The 14,951-nt window shown below is 47.9% G+C and overlaps 1 protein-coding gene across 1 annotated transcript in view; it reads left to right on the forward strand.

Moving 5' to 3' along the window:
- The window catches only part of TNFRSF21 (TNF receptor superfamily member 21), a gene marked incomplete at its 5' end in the record, with an annotated part of 54,477 nt that overhangs the window by 16,227 nt on the left and 23,299 nt on the right, over positions 1–14,951 (forward strand). The window lies entirely within an intron of this gene.

The following is a 14,951-nucleotide window of genomic DNA, read 5'->3' on the forward strand; positions in this document are numbered from 1 at the left end:
CACCCTCTGAGTGCGACCCTTCAACCAATCTGCAGTCCATCTGTCTGTGTAGGCATCCCACAGTTGCCCAATTATTTTTTTAATGAGGATGGCATGGGAGACGGTGTCAAAGGCCTTGCTGAAGTAGAGAGAGACTACATCCACGGCAACACCTGCATTCAAGGCTTTTGTGACCTGATCATCGAGTCCAGGCCCCTGACATGGGCAGGAGGTAGTTGGGCTCAAACAAGCTCAACGAGGTGCTTGTCCAACTCCTCTTGAACACCTCCAGGGATGGTGACTACACCACCTCTGGGAGCATGTTCCGGGCTCTAGATACCCTTACTGCAAAGAAGTTTTTCCTTATGCCCAGCCTACATTGTTTTCTCAGCTAGCTTATGCCCATTGGACCTTATCCTGCCTTTCTGAAGAGTTGCTGCCCTAGATCTTGGTGTTCACCCCTGACATACTCGTAGGCAGCTATCAGGTCACCTTTCTGTCTTCTCTTACTCAGACTGAACAAACGCAGTTCCTGGAGACTCTCCTCACAGGGCCTGTCCTCCAGGCCCCTGATCATGTGTGGCTCCTCTTTGTACCCTTTCAGTCTTATCCACATCCTTCCTGAAGTGCAGTGTCCAGAACTGGGAACAGTACTCCAGCTGTGGCCTCATCAACGCTGAATAGAGGTGGAGGAGCACCTCTCTGGGTCCATTGGCAAGACAGCTGATGCATGCCAGAGTCCTGTTTGCCCTGTTGGCAACTTCATTGCATTGATGGCTTGTGTTCATCTTCTGGTCGATTGTCATACCCAGGCCCCTTTCAGATGCTGTGCCAGCCTGTGGACCCCCACCCGCCTTATAGTTATGGGGAAGTTTCTTCCTACCCTGATGAACAACCCGGCACTTGTCCCTATTGAACTTCATCTGATTGCGTTGAGCCCATAGGACCAGCCTGTCAAGGTCATTTTGGATCCTTACCCTAGCCTCAAATGTGCCCACATTTCCCCACAGCTTGGTATTGTCCGCAAACTTAATCATTGTGCTTTCCACTCCCTCATCCAAGTCATTGATAAAGATATTAAAAAGCACGGGCCCAAGCACTGCTCTTTGGGCGTCACCACTTGAGACGGCCCTCCAGGATGAGGCCATTCCATCAATTACAACTCACTGGGATCAGTCTCTGAGCCACTTGCCAACACACTGCACTGTAGACCTGTCTAGGCCAGCACCCTCCAACTTAATTGAGAGAATCTCATGGGAAAGGATACCAAAGGCTGAAGTTCAGGTAGATGATGTCAGTCACAGGTCTCGTATCCAGCTGGTTAGTTATCTGATCATAGAAAGGCACCAGTTTTGTTAGGCATGACCTTCTCCCTTGGGGCTCCCCTCCCTGCTGCTCTCCCCTAGGGGCCTCTATGGGGCAGGATCTAGCACATGAAGGCGGGGAGACTCGGTACTGCTGCCGGGAGCCCCATCCCCATGACTTGCCATGGTGGCATGGCTGGCGTGGGGCTCCCAGCAGTGGCACTGTGCCTCCCCAACCCTCCACACTGGGTCTTGACTGCTGGGCCACGGAGGCCCCCAAGGGGGAGAGCAGCAGGCCAGGGAAGCCTGCAGCAGACAGCCCACTTCTGCCCCCAACCTGCAGACAAATCTGGGGGGCACTTGCCTTTCTCCCACATCCCCACCCAGGCTGTGTGTGCTGACTCAGCTGGGCACACTCTTGCCCCACTCCCTCCCTCCTGCACCATGGGGGGGCCTCAATCTGCCAACCCCCATGCCCCTTCCCCATCCCCCACTCCTTCCTCCACAAGTAGACTTACTTGGTGGGAGCTGCTCTCTGCCACCATGCACATGTGCATGCACTCGTGTATGTGGTGTTGCCTGCCAGAATGCCCTCCTCCCGCTCCCCACAGCCCTTTGCAGGCTGGAACTCTGCCAGCCTGCAAGAGAACCTGCCATTTCCCACTTCTTTTCTCCTTTAAAGGAGAAAGTCCCTGTTCTTCCTTGTTTTCACTTAGCAAATGGAAAACCCGGATCCTTGTATAATTGACAACACTGATAATAATCAACACTGCTGGGTGTCTTTGTGGCCCCATTTTTTTTTATCATTGCAACCTCAAATTGGGTTGCGTCCCAAGGTTGAGAGCCGGTGGCTTGGACAAAGTGTTTGAGCTGAAAACTGTTTCCATTAGGAAGTAGTATCAGCTTCTCTATTACTCGTACAGAAAGTCACTGGGTCAGAGGCGATATCTCTTAGTTGGTCTAATAAGTATCTTTTATTAGACCAGCTAAGACCAACTCTTTCTTGTCCAGAGCAGGGGGTTGGACTCGATGATCTAATAGGTCCCTTCTGACCTTAGAAATCTATAAGTAGCAAAAAAGTCCTTGTTTTTTGTAAGCTTTCAGGTACATAAACCCTTCTTCAGGCTGAGGAGAATTCAAAGATCGTAAAAGTCTTTCTAGGTAGAAAATAAACTCCATCTTGCATAGGGGAGGTAGGGGCTGGAAGTGTATTCCCCTGGGTATCTGAGAGTCCTTTTGTAAGAGCATTTCTCTGATGTGCAGATTAGGCAGGCTTCTTCCCTATGTCAGAGGTGCCAGGGAGGTGAGAAAATCCTTCTTTCTTGCTTAGCAATGAAGTTTACTTTTCCAAACGGCTAAAATATGATATCTTTCATATTTATTGCTGGAGCATTTTTGCCAGACTTGTATTGGTTAACCACGCTACAAGTGTATACTAAAGATTAGGGATGTTCCATTCTGCTTCTCTTCTTCAGAAATTAGACCTCTGCATTTTCTTAGCAGTAAAGGCCCCTCTTCTGCTGTCTGTACTAGAGATCTGGCATCTTTCAATAAGTGTTGCAAGGAGTTCAGCCTTTTGTCTTCTGCTGACCTCCCCCCACTTGCAAGCAGGTGATTCTCCTGCTGATATTTGGTCTTACCTTCTTGAATAACACAGCACTAGAATCCAAGCAAATAGCCCTTAGATTGAATATGGAGCAGGTGCACTACTTGATCGTTCTGCTTCCATTATGCATCCTTCCCTCTCGCTTTCAAATCGGTAATTCCTTCAGTACATACATCCTCATTTTCAAAATGCTGATCTGAGATAGTAGACTGTGAAGCCAATGTGGCAAGTACTGCACTTTCTTGCATATCATATGTCCCCAGATAAGCCATTTGGAGGGAAGGCAGAATGAAGAGGGAACCCCCACCCCCCAAACACACACATATGCCATGACGTTTGTTTGGGGGGAAAGCAGAACGAAGGGGGTGGAATAACGTGTGTGGGGGGGGGAGAGAGAGAGGGGCAGGAAACAGATTTATAGTGAGCCATTAAGTCAGTTGAGTCCCTCGGGGCTGCCTAAATAGAAATGCCACTGCTGCTGTTGGGAAGCTGGTATAGGAATTAAAGCAGGGTCAAACTGTACCACTGGACTCCCTTTTCCTCTCTCCTCCTCTCCCCTCCACCTTCCCTTGCTGGACTCTGCTCTTCCCTCCATCCATACTGGAGGGAAGAAGCACCAGTCTTCCTGCAGCATTTCCCTGCTTCTGTCCTGGGGAGTAAAGTCGGCTTCCCACTTGAGAAGCACCCCAGTTTTGGAAGGCTGATTTTTTGCTGAAAGATGTGAGTAAATACAGTGTGTACACGTAATAAGTCCCTCATGCCCGACCCAACCATCCCAAAAGCTTTCCTCTTTAATGCACATCTGCCCCTCGGCCTATTGTACGTGATGGTTTGTGGCAGGTTGCTAACTTCCTGGAAGAGAATCATGAAATGCATCTTAAAACTGAAAGGGTCAGGTGTGTGCCTGATGTGTTTCTATGGTATCTGCAATTGCTCTGTCTTGTTTTTGATTCTGAAAATGCCCAAGTTGTCTCTAGCACATAAGGCAAAAGCAGTTTTAATAAGAGTGACTGTTTCCTGCTTGCTGCACAGAATCCTCTCTCCCATGAACAAGGTTTCTTTAACAGCAACATGGCTGTGGACTACAGAATAAATTCCCTCCTTTCCTTCCGTAGTGGACTTAAATGGTTGATCATGGAACCTCCTTCCACAATCCATCTTCAAAGATGTCTTTAGTGTGCATTGAAGCTGAAAAAGTCGGAGGCACAGTATGGAAAATAGAATCTCTTTAGCTTTCTCATTGCCACCTTTATGCAGGTTGGCTTCCTGAATTCTGCAGCCATCCTTTTTGCCACGTTCATTCTTTGAGCTGTCTCTTCTGATTGCCACGCAGAACTGCACAAAAGTTGCTTCTCTTGGCTGACACTTCATGGCAGAAGAGAGTCCTAAAAATACAAGCAGAAGTTGGTGCTCTTATTTGGAGTTTGATTTTTGCGTAACTAGGAAAACATGGGTTTGTCACATCCCCAAACACTGTTATATTAGCACGCTCTAGACTAGTTTTTGCTTGATGGGCAGAGTCGGTGAAATTAAGGACATGCTTCTTTCAACTTCTTCAGTGTAACAAAATACTTAGGATTGAATATATATGTGGAGGTGGGTGATGCAGGAGACAAGCCTGGGCTTCTCATGAGTACCGTATAATCCATTCAACAGCAGTTGGAGGATGAGACGGATCTGGTGGGGGCGAGGTGTACACAAGTGCATGCTTGCAATTCTGTGCAGCCTGTGAATGCTCCAGGAAGTGCTTTCAGCATTCGGGTGGGTAAATAAGTCATATGGTAAATTATGCTAGCTATTCTGGACTCAAATTTTGCTGGGGTGCGGGACAGGTTTTGGCAGTAAAGTTTCCAATAGTGGTAGGTAACAGGAGGGAACTACGTAAGCAATATGATGGGATGCAGTCCCAGGGGGTACACGTCTGTCTGCACATCATGTTTCTTGGACTGAAATGAATGCGAACCATGTGGCGACTGACTGACCATCTCTCCTTAAAGTCAGTTGGGCAAGGGAGGCTGTTCCCAGGTTGCAAGTGGGACCCGGGAGCTGCTCAGTTAAGTCAGTTTGGTTGAAATGAGGCGTGGCTCTGTGCTTTAATAGTGCTCATTTAGTCTCTGTGATGGTTCAGTATCAGAAACTTTCTCCCACAGTAAAAACTGAGCTGATGGCTGTGCTCACAGGGCAGTCTGACTCCACTCTCCAATCATCCCCCTTCTGGACAATGATTCCTGTTCACCTGTGACTTGCCCCAAATTTGCCTCTTGAGAACAGGAACTTCTGCAAAGCGGTTTCCAAGCCCAGAAGCACTTTTTCTTCCTAAACTTGATCACTGCATGTGTTTGATGCATGAAGGGTATGGGATTCCTAATTCCCCAGTTAACATATCTGGCGTTCTGATAAAGGTTTTGGATTTGACAGTCTGGCTTGAAGTCTGTGAAGGATTTCGAAGTGCTTTCCCAGTTCAGTGCAGCGTGTTGAAGCTCCCCACTTCATGTGAACTAATGTGAAATTTGGGGAGATCGAGTTGAACAAAGTTTAGTGCCTGAGGACACGGAAAGGGTATCGTGTCCATGTGAGCAGCTGGTTCTTTCTTCTGACTTGCACGTGCATTTGTACTTGGGGATCTGCCCACACAGACGGGCCCTCTATTCTGGACCCACCTACAGCATCAGACTCCAACAGGCTTGACATTTTTTTGGTATTCACGCGTCTCCAGCATGCCATGCCGGGTGCCATGTGCTCAGAGGTGGGCACAGCCTGAGAATATGCCAAGCCTGAATCATTGGCAAGCTGGAGTGGAGCCTCACGAAAAGCACAGCGTGAGCCCCTGCTGCAGTCGATGCAATGCTACCCCGGGTGGAGGTGGTCGTGCCTATTCTGTACAACTGTCTGGTAAGACTTGTGAGCAGAACTATCGCTTGTGGGAGAGTGGATAAATTTACAGATGCCAAGTTCATACGTGAAATGGGAAATGCAGAGTTAACTGGGCCTTGCCTGTAACTTGGTTTTAGTTCCTGATAAATTTGCTCTCACCATGGAGTTTGTATCATAACAACCCTTATGAAGCATCAATAAAGGCCTGACTTCCCTGCCCCCAGCCCAGGGACTAAGCACCTGTCGGTCCATTATCTGAAGTTGTGGGTGACCGTGTCTTGCGTGAAACCCGATCCTCTGTGTCAGTTCATACGTGGTGAACGTAGCAAGCACTGGTCTGATTCTTAAGGCAATCAGATCTGCCGTTGTACAGGAGCTTATGTGATCACCAGGACTAAATTCCAGCAGAAACGCAGACCAGAGGAATGGGCTGGAATTCCTAGTAACAGCCCATTTTGGGGTAAGTAGAGGACCAAGCCTGTTGCTTTGTAAGCCAGCTCCTGACTCGTTCCATGCGTGAAGCCAGGCTATGTGGCTGATAGACTTACCTTTGAAATGGGTTAGATACAGGCTTTGAATCTGCGCACACACTAATAGAGCAGCTTGGAGAGATGGCAGGCTCAACCCCAGACATGGGGAAAGGTCAAAGAAAATCTGCTTCCTCTTTCCTTTCCCATTTTGGTAGGGCTTACTGGCATTTGGCTTTAGGTCTGGTTAACCTTTTCCTCTGTGGTTGTGAGTAGCCAATCACTAGGTTTTGAGCAAGTTGTTGCATTGCCACTTCGCAGGATCACAACTCCCAGATGGGTTTGGCTTTCTGTAGCAGAGGCCAAGCCCACCTGAATACACTGGAAGCTATGCATTTGAGACCTGGAAGGTGCGCGGTGGAGTGACAGAGCAGGGCTGTAACAAGGGGATCTAGCGAATTATCAAATCCACTGATGAGAGGAGCACAAGACCCTTGGAAAAAGCAGTCTACAGAGGGAGAGCACAAGTGCAGCTTCCCTCTGAACTGTATGTGTGGACCAAGCAGGAAGGGCTTGTTTATGCTGCCTTCATACAGAGCCTGGGCCTACTGCTGGGAAGCGTACTGTGCCCATTTGCTCCTGTTTGGTGGGTGCCAGAGCCTGGAAGTTAGGCAGTGCAGCCGCCTTACAACCGCTGTGTAGGTGTGCATCCTGGTGCTGGTCTCGGGTTTTCTGTCTTGCGCAGGCTACTTGGTGTGTACTGGGGGCCATCTGTAGCCAGCTGACACCGTCACCATCATCCCTCCTGGGTCTGAGAGTTGGTTGGTGGCCTGATCAACCAGAAGTCTTCACAGTTGTCTATTCATTGCTGATCTTGCTGGTTTGATCCCTAGTCCCACCGTCATCAATGCTGCCCAGTTTCTCAGTATTCCCACGTGCTGAGCAGCAAGTGGTTGTGCCCGGTTTGCTTCGCTTTAGCAGTCTCCAGATAGGTTGAAGACGCCAAACTTCTCAAACAAATGAAAGGGAGGACACGGCATACCAAAGCATCACCTGTGTTTAGCCTACCTACTGCTGTGTGGTAAGACTTTCAAATGGCCTCGGTAGCTCTGTAGAAGCAAACATTTAGCACAAGCTTTCAGTGGCCCCGAGTAGAAGCATATACGCAAAGATGATCTCTCTTATGCATAACTATTTTGGGAAGTGAACTTGGCAATACTGGTCATTAGTATGGTGAAACCAGGGAGAGATGCCAGCACCGAGCCTGCACAATTAACAAAGGAGTTGGTTGCCATCCAACTTGTAAACACCAGAATTATAGGAGACGGATGAGATCTATCCAAAAGCAGATCAAGGGAGTCATTAAAACACAAAAGAGTTGTGCAGTTTCGTTTGATGACCAATTAAGTAAGTATCAGCAATGGAATGAGCAACTGCTTAGTTGTAACAGAATAGAAATTTAGACTAAAAGGACCATTGAACAGTCCCGAGTGAGTTGCGAGACTCGGAAAGAAGTTGGAGCATATGAGAAAAACCTCCAACTCTGTTGTTCAAAGTAAACAAATGACAGAGTAAGGTCAAACTATGAGACGGAGCTTATGGGAAAGCTACCCAGAAGGGAGGGCTATTGTAGACAACAGCAGACTTGCCAAGCCAAGGCACTAGGAGGCTAGAGAAGAATTTGAAGTTGTGCCATAAGTTCTGCAGCTCCCCTTGGATAAGCCTTGTAAGAATCTTCTTTAAACACGGCATCACCGTGTAGTGCATTTTTAATTAACGCTTCGCACGAGTAATGCCCTATACCATCAAAGCACTGCAAATGTTAGGTGATTCCCAAGTCCTTGGAGGAGTGGAATCGCTTAGATTTTGTCATCCCTATGGAGCTAATGGCAAACTGTGGTGTGTGCGTGCATGCATTTATACATTTGTTACACAAGGTTCAGATTAGCTGTGCAAAATTGCGGTATTGACTCTGGCTCAAAAGTGGAGGTTCGTTTAGGGCTCATGCTCCATAGAGGCGTCTGTCGTCAAAGGACCAGCTAGGGAGCACCACAACGAAGCCTGGTTTGTTCATGCAAGGCCCCCCTCTCCATCCCCCTTAAAGGATGTCGTGAGTACAAATCAGGCCTTGGTCTTGGGGACAATTATTGCCGTGTGCCTAGCACTACATTGCTAGTGTCCTTTTGGGATGTAGTGTGTGCAGGGTGGATATGCCACTTTTTGACAGTGTAGCCATGACCTTTGGGACTAGCTGTCGTGGTTGCAGGGCTTGCTGCTGCACTGTCCCACTCCCATTCTCCTGCTACATCAGACCTCTCCTATGGTGAAACTTTCTCAATTTTTAATTTCGGATGAGGCTCCAGCTTCATGGTATGCCATGGTTCCTTGCTTTCTGCAGGCTATGGCAGGTAGCTGGTATTTGGGCACAAAACTGCCTTCATAAAACCAGTGCTTTTCTTGTTTTAACAACGAGGACCAAGAATGAGAGCAACAGGAGATTTTAAAACAGCACACTTTGCCTGTCTCTCCTTTGTCAAGGCTTGGCACTCTCTGGTGACAGCTTAGGAAAACCCATCTTCTCTCACCCCACTGGCACCTGTATCTCGGGGTATGTCCTAGATCTGCTTGAGCTTATCCGGGTAGGAATCTAGTGGTGGGAATAGAGAGCTCGGTAAAACCCAGTGAAAAAGCAGTGCAAAATGAGTTTGCACAATGTTTTGTGCTGCCAGAATTCAACTGCTACCAGTACCTGAGCTAACTAGTTTAAATGACTGCAACCATTGGCGAGTCTGGTTCATCTGATCCAGTCCTCCCTATGTTTGTCCCTTCCTCCCACTTGCATCCTCCTCTTGATCTCTCACGTGCATGAGACTTTTCCTGTCTTGGTTTCATCTCCTTAACAAGCCTCATGTGCTTTTGAAGCAGGCTCTTGTCTGGAGGCTTTCTTTTTCTTGTTCCTTGAAGCCCACTAGTACATTCATACAGTAACTATCCTAGTGCCCAGGTCAACATACAATATTCATGAGCTCCTACACAGCAGCTCCAGTTCCATCATGCTAGGGAAAGACTAATTCCACTGTTTTGTTTGAAAAGCTCTTTCTTGTCTAGGATCTTAAGGGTTAGATTTGGCCCAAAACATCACGTGATCCTTTGGCAGAAGTTTTCATCATAAACTCTTTGTCTCCTGTAGGCTGTGAAAAGGTTAAAGCGGGGGGAGTCCTTTACCAGCTTCGTTTCCATTTTTGAGGCAACCACTGGCAGCTCTGGATAGCCTTGGTTTTTCACAATAGGAGGCCCAACTACTTAGTTCCAGTATTTTCCCACAAATGTGAAGCTAGATCAGTAGTTATGACCCTAAAGGATGATGGGCCGAATGCAGCGATATGGTTTGGTAACTGGGGACTGGTGGAGAAGATGAGCTGACACTCACTCATAGTGCTGTCACATCCCAGGTTCATAGGAAAGTAGGACTGGAAGGGACCTCATTACCTGGTTGTCTAGTCCAGCTATCGCTCAAAGCAAGATTATCCCATTGCCTAATCCTTATTAATGTGATACCAAGGGGAAGATTAGGTTTGGGAGATGGAGCAGGAGAAGAGATTTCTTTTACTTTTCTTGCACTCACTCCCTCCTTATGCAAACATGGGACCAACGCCAGTGTAATTTAAACAACAAGTGGGATGGAAAACTTGTCTTGATTTCTTCAGTTATGGAACAGCTGGCTGCTTTGGCCTTAAGCTTATTTAGTTGTAGACTGGGTCAAGGGCCTCCTTTCAAACCTCTCATGACAATCATTGGGTGCTGGTAGTGCCCTGCAAACTCAGAAACACGGCTAGTGGGTAAAAGCTTGCGGGTGCTGGGGGTGGGAAAAAAAGAGCCTAGTGAAATTTGCTCCTAACTGTTCTAATTGAATGGACTTTTGAGTGTAACATCTGATGCTTTATTTAGTCATTAGTCTTTCTTAGTCCAAGGTCAGGCAAGGCAGGGTGGTGCCTTGGAGACTAACAGGTACAGAGAGGCATGAGCTTTCAGAAGCAGCAGCCTGCTTTGTCAGGAGGAGCGTTTGCCAAAGAAGCTGATAAAGGAGACGGCTGCCTGGGAAAGCTCGGGGCTCTGCACCAGGCAGGCCAGGCGCGTCCGACCTTTTTGAACGTGGGGCCGGATCACGAACTTTTTATCACCCAGTGGGCTGGCAAGCCATGTTCAAAGACCTCACGGGAAGCGGTATCACATCAGGAAGTGATGTCACGTGACCTTTGACACCAATGAAGTTGCAGGAAGTGACAATGAAATGGGCCCGGAAAGGTGGTTTAAAATCCCAAATAAAAAGAATATAAAAGCAACAATAAAAGGACACCAAGCCTATGACTAAAATAAACACTTTTGCATAATGCGTACTGAAAGAAGCATAATGCAAGGCGACAGATCAGACGTGGAAAAGCTAGCGGCCAGAGTGGGAACTAATCGAAGGTGGAGGGATGCGTCTCGCGGGAGGCCTCCACCGCTCGCTGCCTTGCAGGGGGCCGGCGGGAGCGGGGGCTCCTCAGCGCATCTGAGAGGCCGCGGGGAGAGCTGCTGCCTCGCGCCGGAGCAGCCGCAGCCTCCCCGGATGTGCGGGAAAGGTGCCCTCCGCTCCACTATTGCCCGCCTCGCCGTCCCGGTGGCCGTGTGGGAGGCCCCGCGAGGGCTGCGCCACGCTGACGCAGTGCGTGTGGGAACCGTGTCCCTTCCCTAGCCCTTCAGCAGCCATTAGGAAGCTGCTGAGGGGCTGGGGGAGGGGCAAGGGGTTTCCCGTCGCAGCACCGCGGGCCACCGAAAATGCCTTGGCAGGCTGCGTGGCTGCCCACGGGCTGTACGTTGGACAAGCCTGAGGTAGTCTCTAGGGCCATGACCGCAGGAGCACGGATGCTCGTTTCCCCAGGGACAGCTAGTAGCAGCACACCTTATGCCACCACTGGTTGTCCCCAGGGAACACTTGTGCCCCATGCCGTCCTGCAGGTTACCCCGGGTGGGGTAGGGGAGGCTGGGGCAGCACTGTGTGGTCCCAGGAGCCTTGCCTGGGGGCCTCCTGGGGCTGCAGCAGTGGTGATCCTGCCGCTTGGAGCCTGGCCAGCAGCCGGAGCGCGGTTCTGAGCAGCGTGCTCTGTCCCCGTGTGTGCCACTCTGCTTTTTTTGACGCATATTTTTTTGACCCCTGAATAGGTAACTACTAGATGAAAGACTGTCTGTTTGGGAGCAGAAGAGTGAAGCTCGAATGCACACTGAATAAGAACATCTGCTACATCTTACTGCAGCGGCTTATTAAGAAGGAATTGTGACGTTTAGTATTCCACTAGGGTCTAATTTTTATAAAGATTCTGGAAATACGGAGATGATAGGGGCTGTAAGCTTATTACGAGCATTAGCATTATTATATATTTTTTGAAGTAACAAGTGAATTAGGATACTGCAAATGGCTCAGGCAGCGTTACTTGGCAGCATGCACCAGTAAGTTGTCATGTAATAGTTTTAATCTTATTTTTCAGAACAGCAGGAATAATAGTTTTCTAAGTGGCTGAAGCCAAATTAGCACTTAGTTCATCTGTACCGTGTCTCTCTCTAGGCTTTCTTTTTCATAATATAGGGGTTGTGATGAATCCTAAGGTCTCAACATTCATCTAATCATGGGAGTATAAGTTTTATAGCATAAGGCTAAAATTTCACAACTTGCTGTGTAGCAGAACAATTGTTCCCTTAAGGTTTTCTACACCGTTAAGTCTTCTACAGGGTGCAGTATCTCGGCATTTAAGTAAATAACGTGGCTATAGGACGTGAGAACACTGAGAGGGTATAAAATTATATCACAAGCGAATTGTGCAACTGGACTTCCTAGACTTGAGAGCACAGTATGAAAGAGCAAAGAGTGGCGTTGAGTAAATCTAGTTCAAGAACATCCAAGCTGGACGTCACAGCCCTATGGAAGCTGGCGTAGCTCCAACTTGGCTCGCCAAGGACCTGCTGCACTTATTTAGGGAAGCTATAAACTATGTGGTTTATGAGCGTAAAATACCTATATAAGTGCAGATAATGGTCTCTTCTGGGCTGTCTTAAATCAGGGCCCATAGCCAAATACTATCCTGGACAATAAAATATCAATTATACTTTAGCACCACTGCACTACTGACCTGTCTGGTAGATGGTTAGCAAAGCTTCCTTCGGGCTTGATGTTTCTAGTCCCCTTTTAATGTGGCGGGTGGAAGTGCCTGTTCCTCCTGCGTATCTCTGAATGCTTCTCCATCTCCCGACTGCCTCAGATGGCCTTTGAATGATCTTGCTGACATGGGAAACCGAAAAAGATACTTTGGGATGAAAGGAAACAGCTTTTTGAGGTATTTTAACCACTTGTCCAGTTTAAACATAGCTAATTTTTCAGTTGCACTTTCTGAAATGAAACGTGTGAAACCCTTCAACTTGTTTCCTCATTTTCTCCCCCCTCTTTCCCAACCCCTATCTAGGCAGTTCAACAAATTCACTAATAGTGTTGATTAAGGTCACATCTGCATTTTTTCTAAATGGAGAAACTATTTGCACAGAGAAATTTTTGCTCAGCCCTGCTGCTGTGTCCTCCGTTATCATAGCGTAAGAGTCCTTCGCAGTTTGGAATAAGTTTATCCTTGGCACAATTCAGTACAATGTAAAAGTCCCATCTTCATTTTAGAGATGGGAACAGTGCTGCTGTTCCCAAGCAACTTGCTCAGGGTCTCCCAAGAAGTTTGCAGGAGCACAGGGTCTTTAGCCCGGTCCTTCCAAGACCAAGGCTAGTGCCCCAACCGCCACATTGCAAAGGGAAAAAAAAGAAAGCTATTGTGCACATCCAAGAGACAGAAAGTGTCATCATCTAATAGAAGGTTTTAATTGGACTTCTGAATCTTGTACCGAAGTTTTGAAAAGATTTTCGTCTGATACTGTGCAATGTCTTTGTCTGTCCCTGAGACTAGCGCATGATTAAAAGCATGTCACCCAAGTAATTTTAGGCAGATCCTGCTCGTGGCTCCTTAGATCTTGGCTTGCTTGGCTGAAGCACAGACCAAGAATTCACAGTATTTGGCACCAAGTTGTTCTCACATTGCTTTCAGTGACCTGAAAGAAGTTTCTATTCTGATTAAACCTTCAAAAAGAAGCGAGCTTTCAGCCCAAGAGTTTGCCCAGCTGGCGTAAGGAATTTGTGTGAGAGTTCAGCCTCCAGACAAGTGTACTTTTTTTACCCAAAGTAATAAAGACACTGGACTCCAGCTACCTAAGGGTTAGGGTCGTGTGCGATTTGCTTAGCGTATGGGTGCTGCAGCAGGGTATGTTGTCTGGGCAGAGTGAGGAAGGTAAAGCCAACTGATGGTTTAGAGCATGGGTGTTAAATGTATGGCCCATGAGCGGTTTCATCCAGCCCGCAGGACTCCTGGAGGGGCTGGGAATTTAGGTCCCTTGAATGCCAACATATGGAGCCCCCTCAGGGACATTTTTCAACAGTGGCAGGGCGAGCAATAGCTGTGGCCACCCCTTGGCGCCCTGTTGCCGGAGGTGGGTCAATCTGGCCGGGGTAGGGACAGGATCCAGCTGGGTAGGGGGAGGCACTGAGTTGTACATCGCTGGTTTGGAAACTTTTGTTTATCAAAATTACTGGTAACCATTTTGAAGGAGGAAATACTAATTCTCCTGTGCCCCTAGAAAAACCAGCAGGAGTTGTTAGCCTGACAGTTTGGGTTTCTTAGTTTCCGTAACTACCGCTTGTGGTCTGCACCTGCCAGTACCTGGCATTTTGTCATTTAAAAAAGGTGACATGGGTAATTGGACTCTCAAAATACATCGGTGTCCTCACAGCTGTTTTGTTCTTTAGCAGCTGGGAACCTGCCCTTTCGTGTCTCTGGTTGCTTTGATCAACGCAAAGTGTTTCCTTCTCTTCTCTTGGGGAGGTTCAGACGGGCTGTCCCTCCACCTTGCCGTTTGTTGACCTAATGAAACAACTTTGCTTTTGGTGTTCGTTGTGGTCTCGCAGTCTGAATCTGGCCTTTAACCTGTTTCTTTGTGCTTTTGTATGACAGCAATCCCTAAACTCCTGGTGACTTGTTTGCACTTGCTAACGTGGCTCTACTTCAACACTGCTGTTGCGAACATCACTGCTCTAGCAGCTTGGTGGCTTGGTGCTGTCAGCTGCTCAGCCCTGTCTTGGAATTAAATTATAGCAGCGTGTTAGCAAAGCTGCCGTGTCTTCCTCTAACGCATCCAATCGACACGTGATAGGAAGTGTCCCATTGCAAGGGGTGCCTGGAGTCGGTACTGCCGGCGTCCATGCAACATGCATTGGTGCAGGGCTGGCAGTGATATCAAGACTCCGCATAAATGCTGGCAGTGCTGCTTCAGCATCCACGGGGTTTGTGAGTGTGAGTGAGTGCACCAGGGTTTTCTTTGGTAAGAGGGTGATTGCTCTGGAAGGGGGTAGCTTATACAAATTCTGTATGGAGGACTATGCCATCAAGGTTCGTATTGTTATTTATGGGATAATTCCATGTACCAGTCCGGGAAGACTGTACAGATCTCTGGGTTTTTTGGGGTTTTTTTACAGTAAACTAGATTCTGCTATTGTAAATGGCAATGTCGTATTTCCTTTTTCAAACTCTCTCATGGTGGTAGAGAAGAAAATAGGAATCTGAAATGATCTTTTTAAAATGCGAGTTGGCACTTCTTGTT

The sequence above is a fragment of the Crocodylus porosus genome, unplaced genomic scaffold (assembly GCF_001723895.1).
Source record: "Crocodylus porosus isolate Cpor-Errol unplaced genomic scaffold, CroPor_comp1, whole genome shotgun sequence".
NCBI classification, from domain to species: Eukaryota; Metazoa; Chordata; order Crocodylia; family Crocodylidae; genus Crocodylus; species Crocodylus porosus.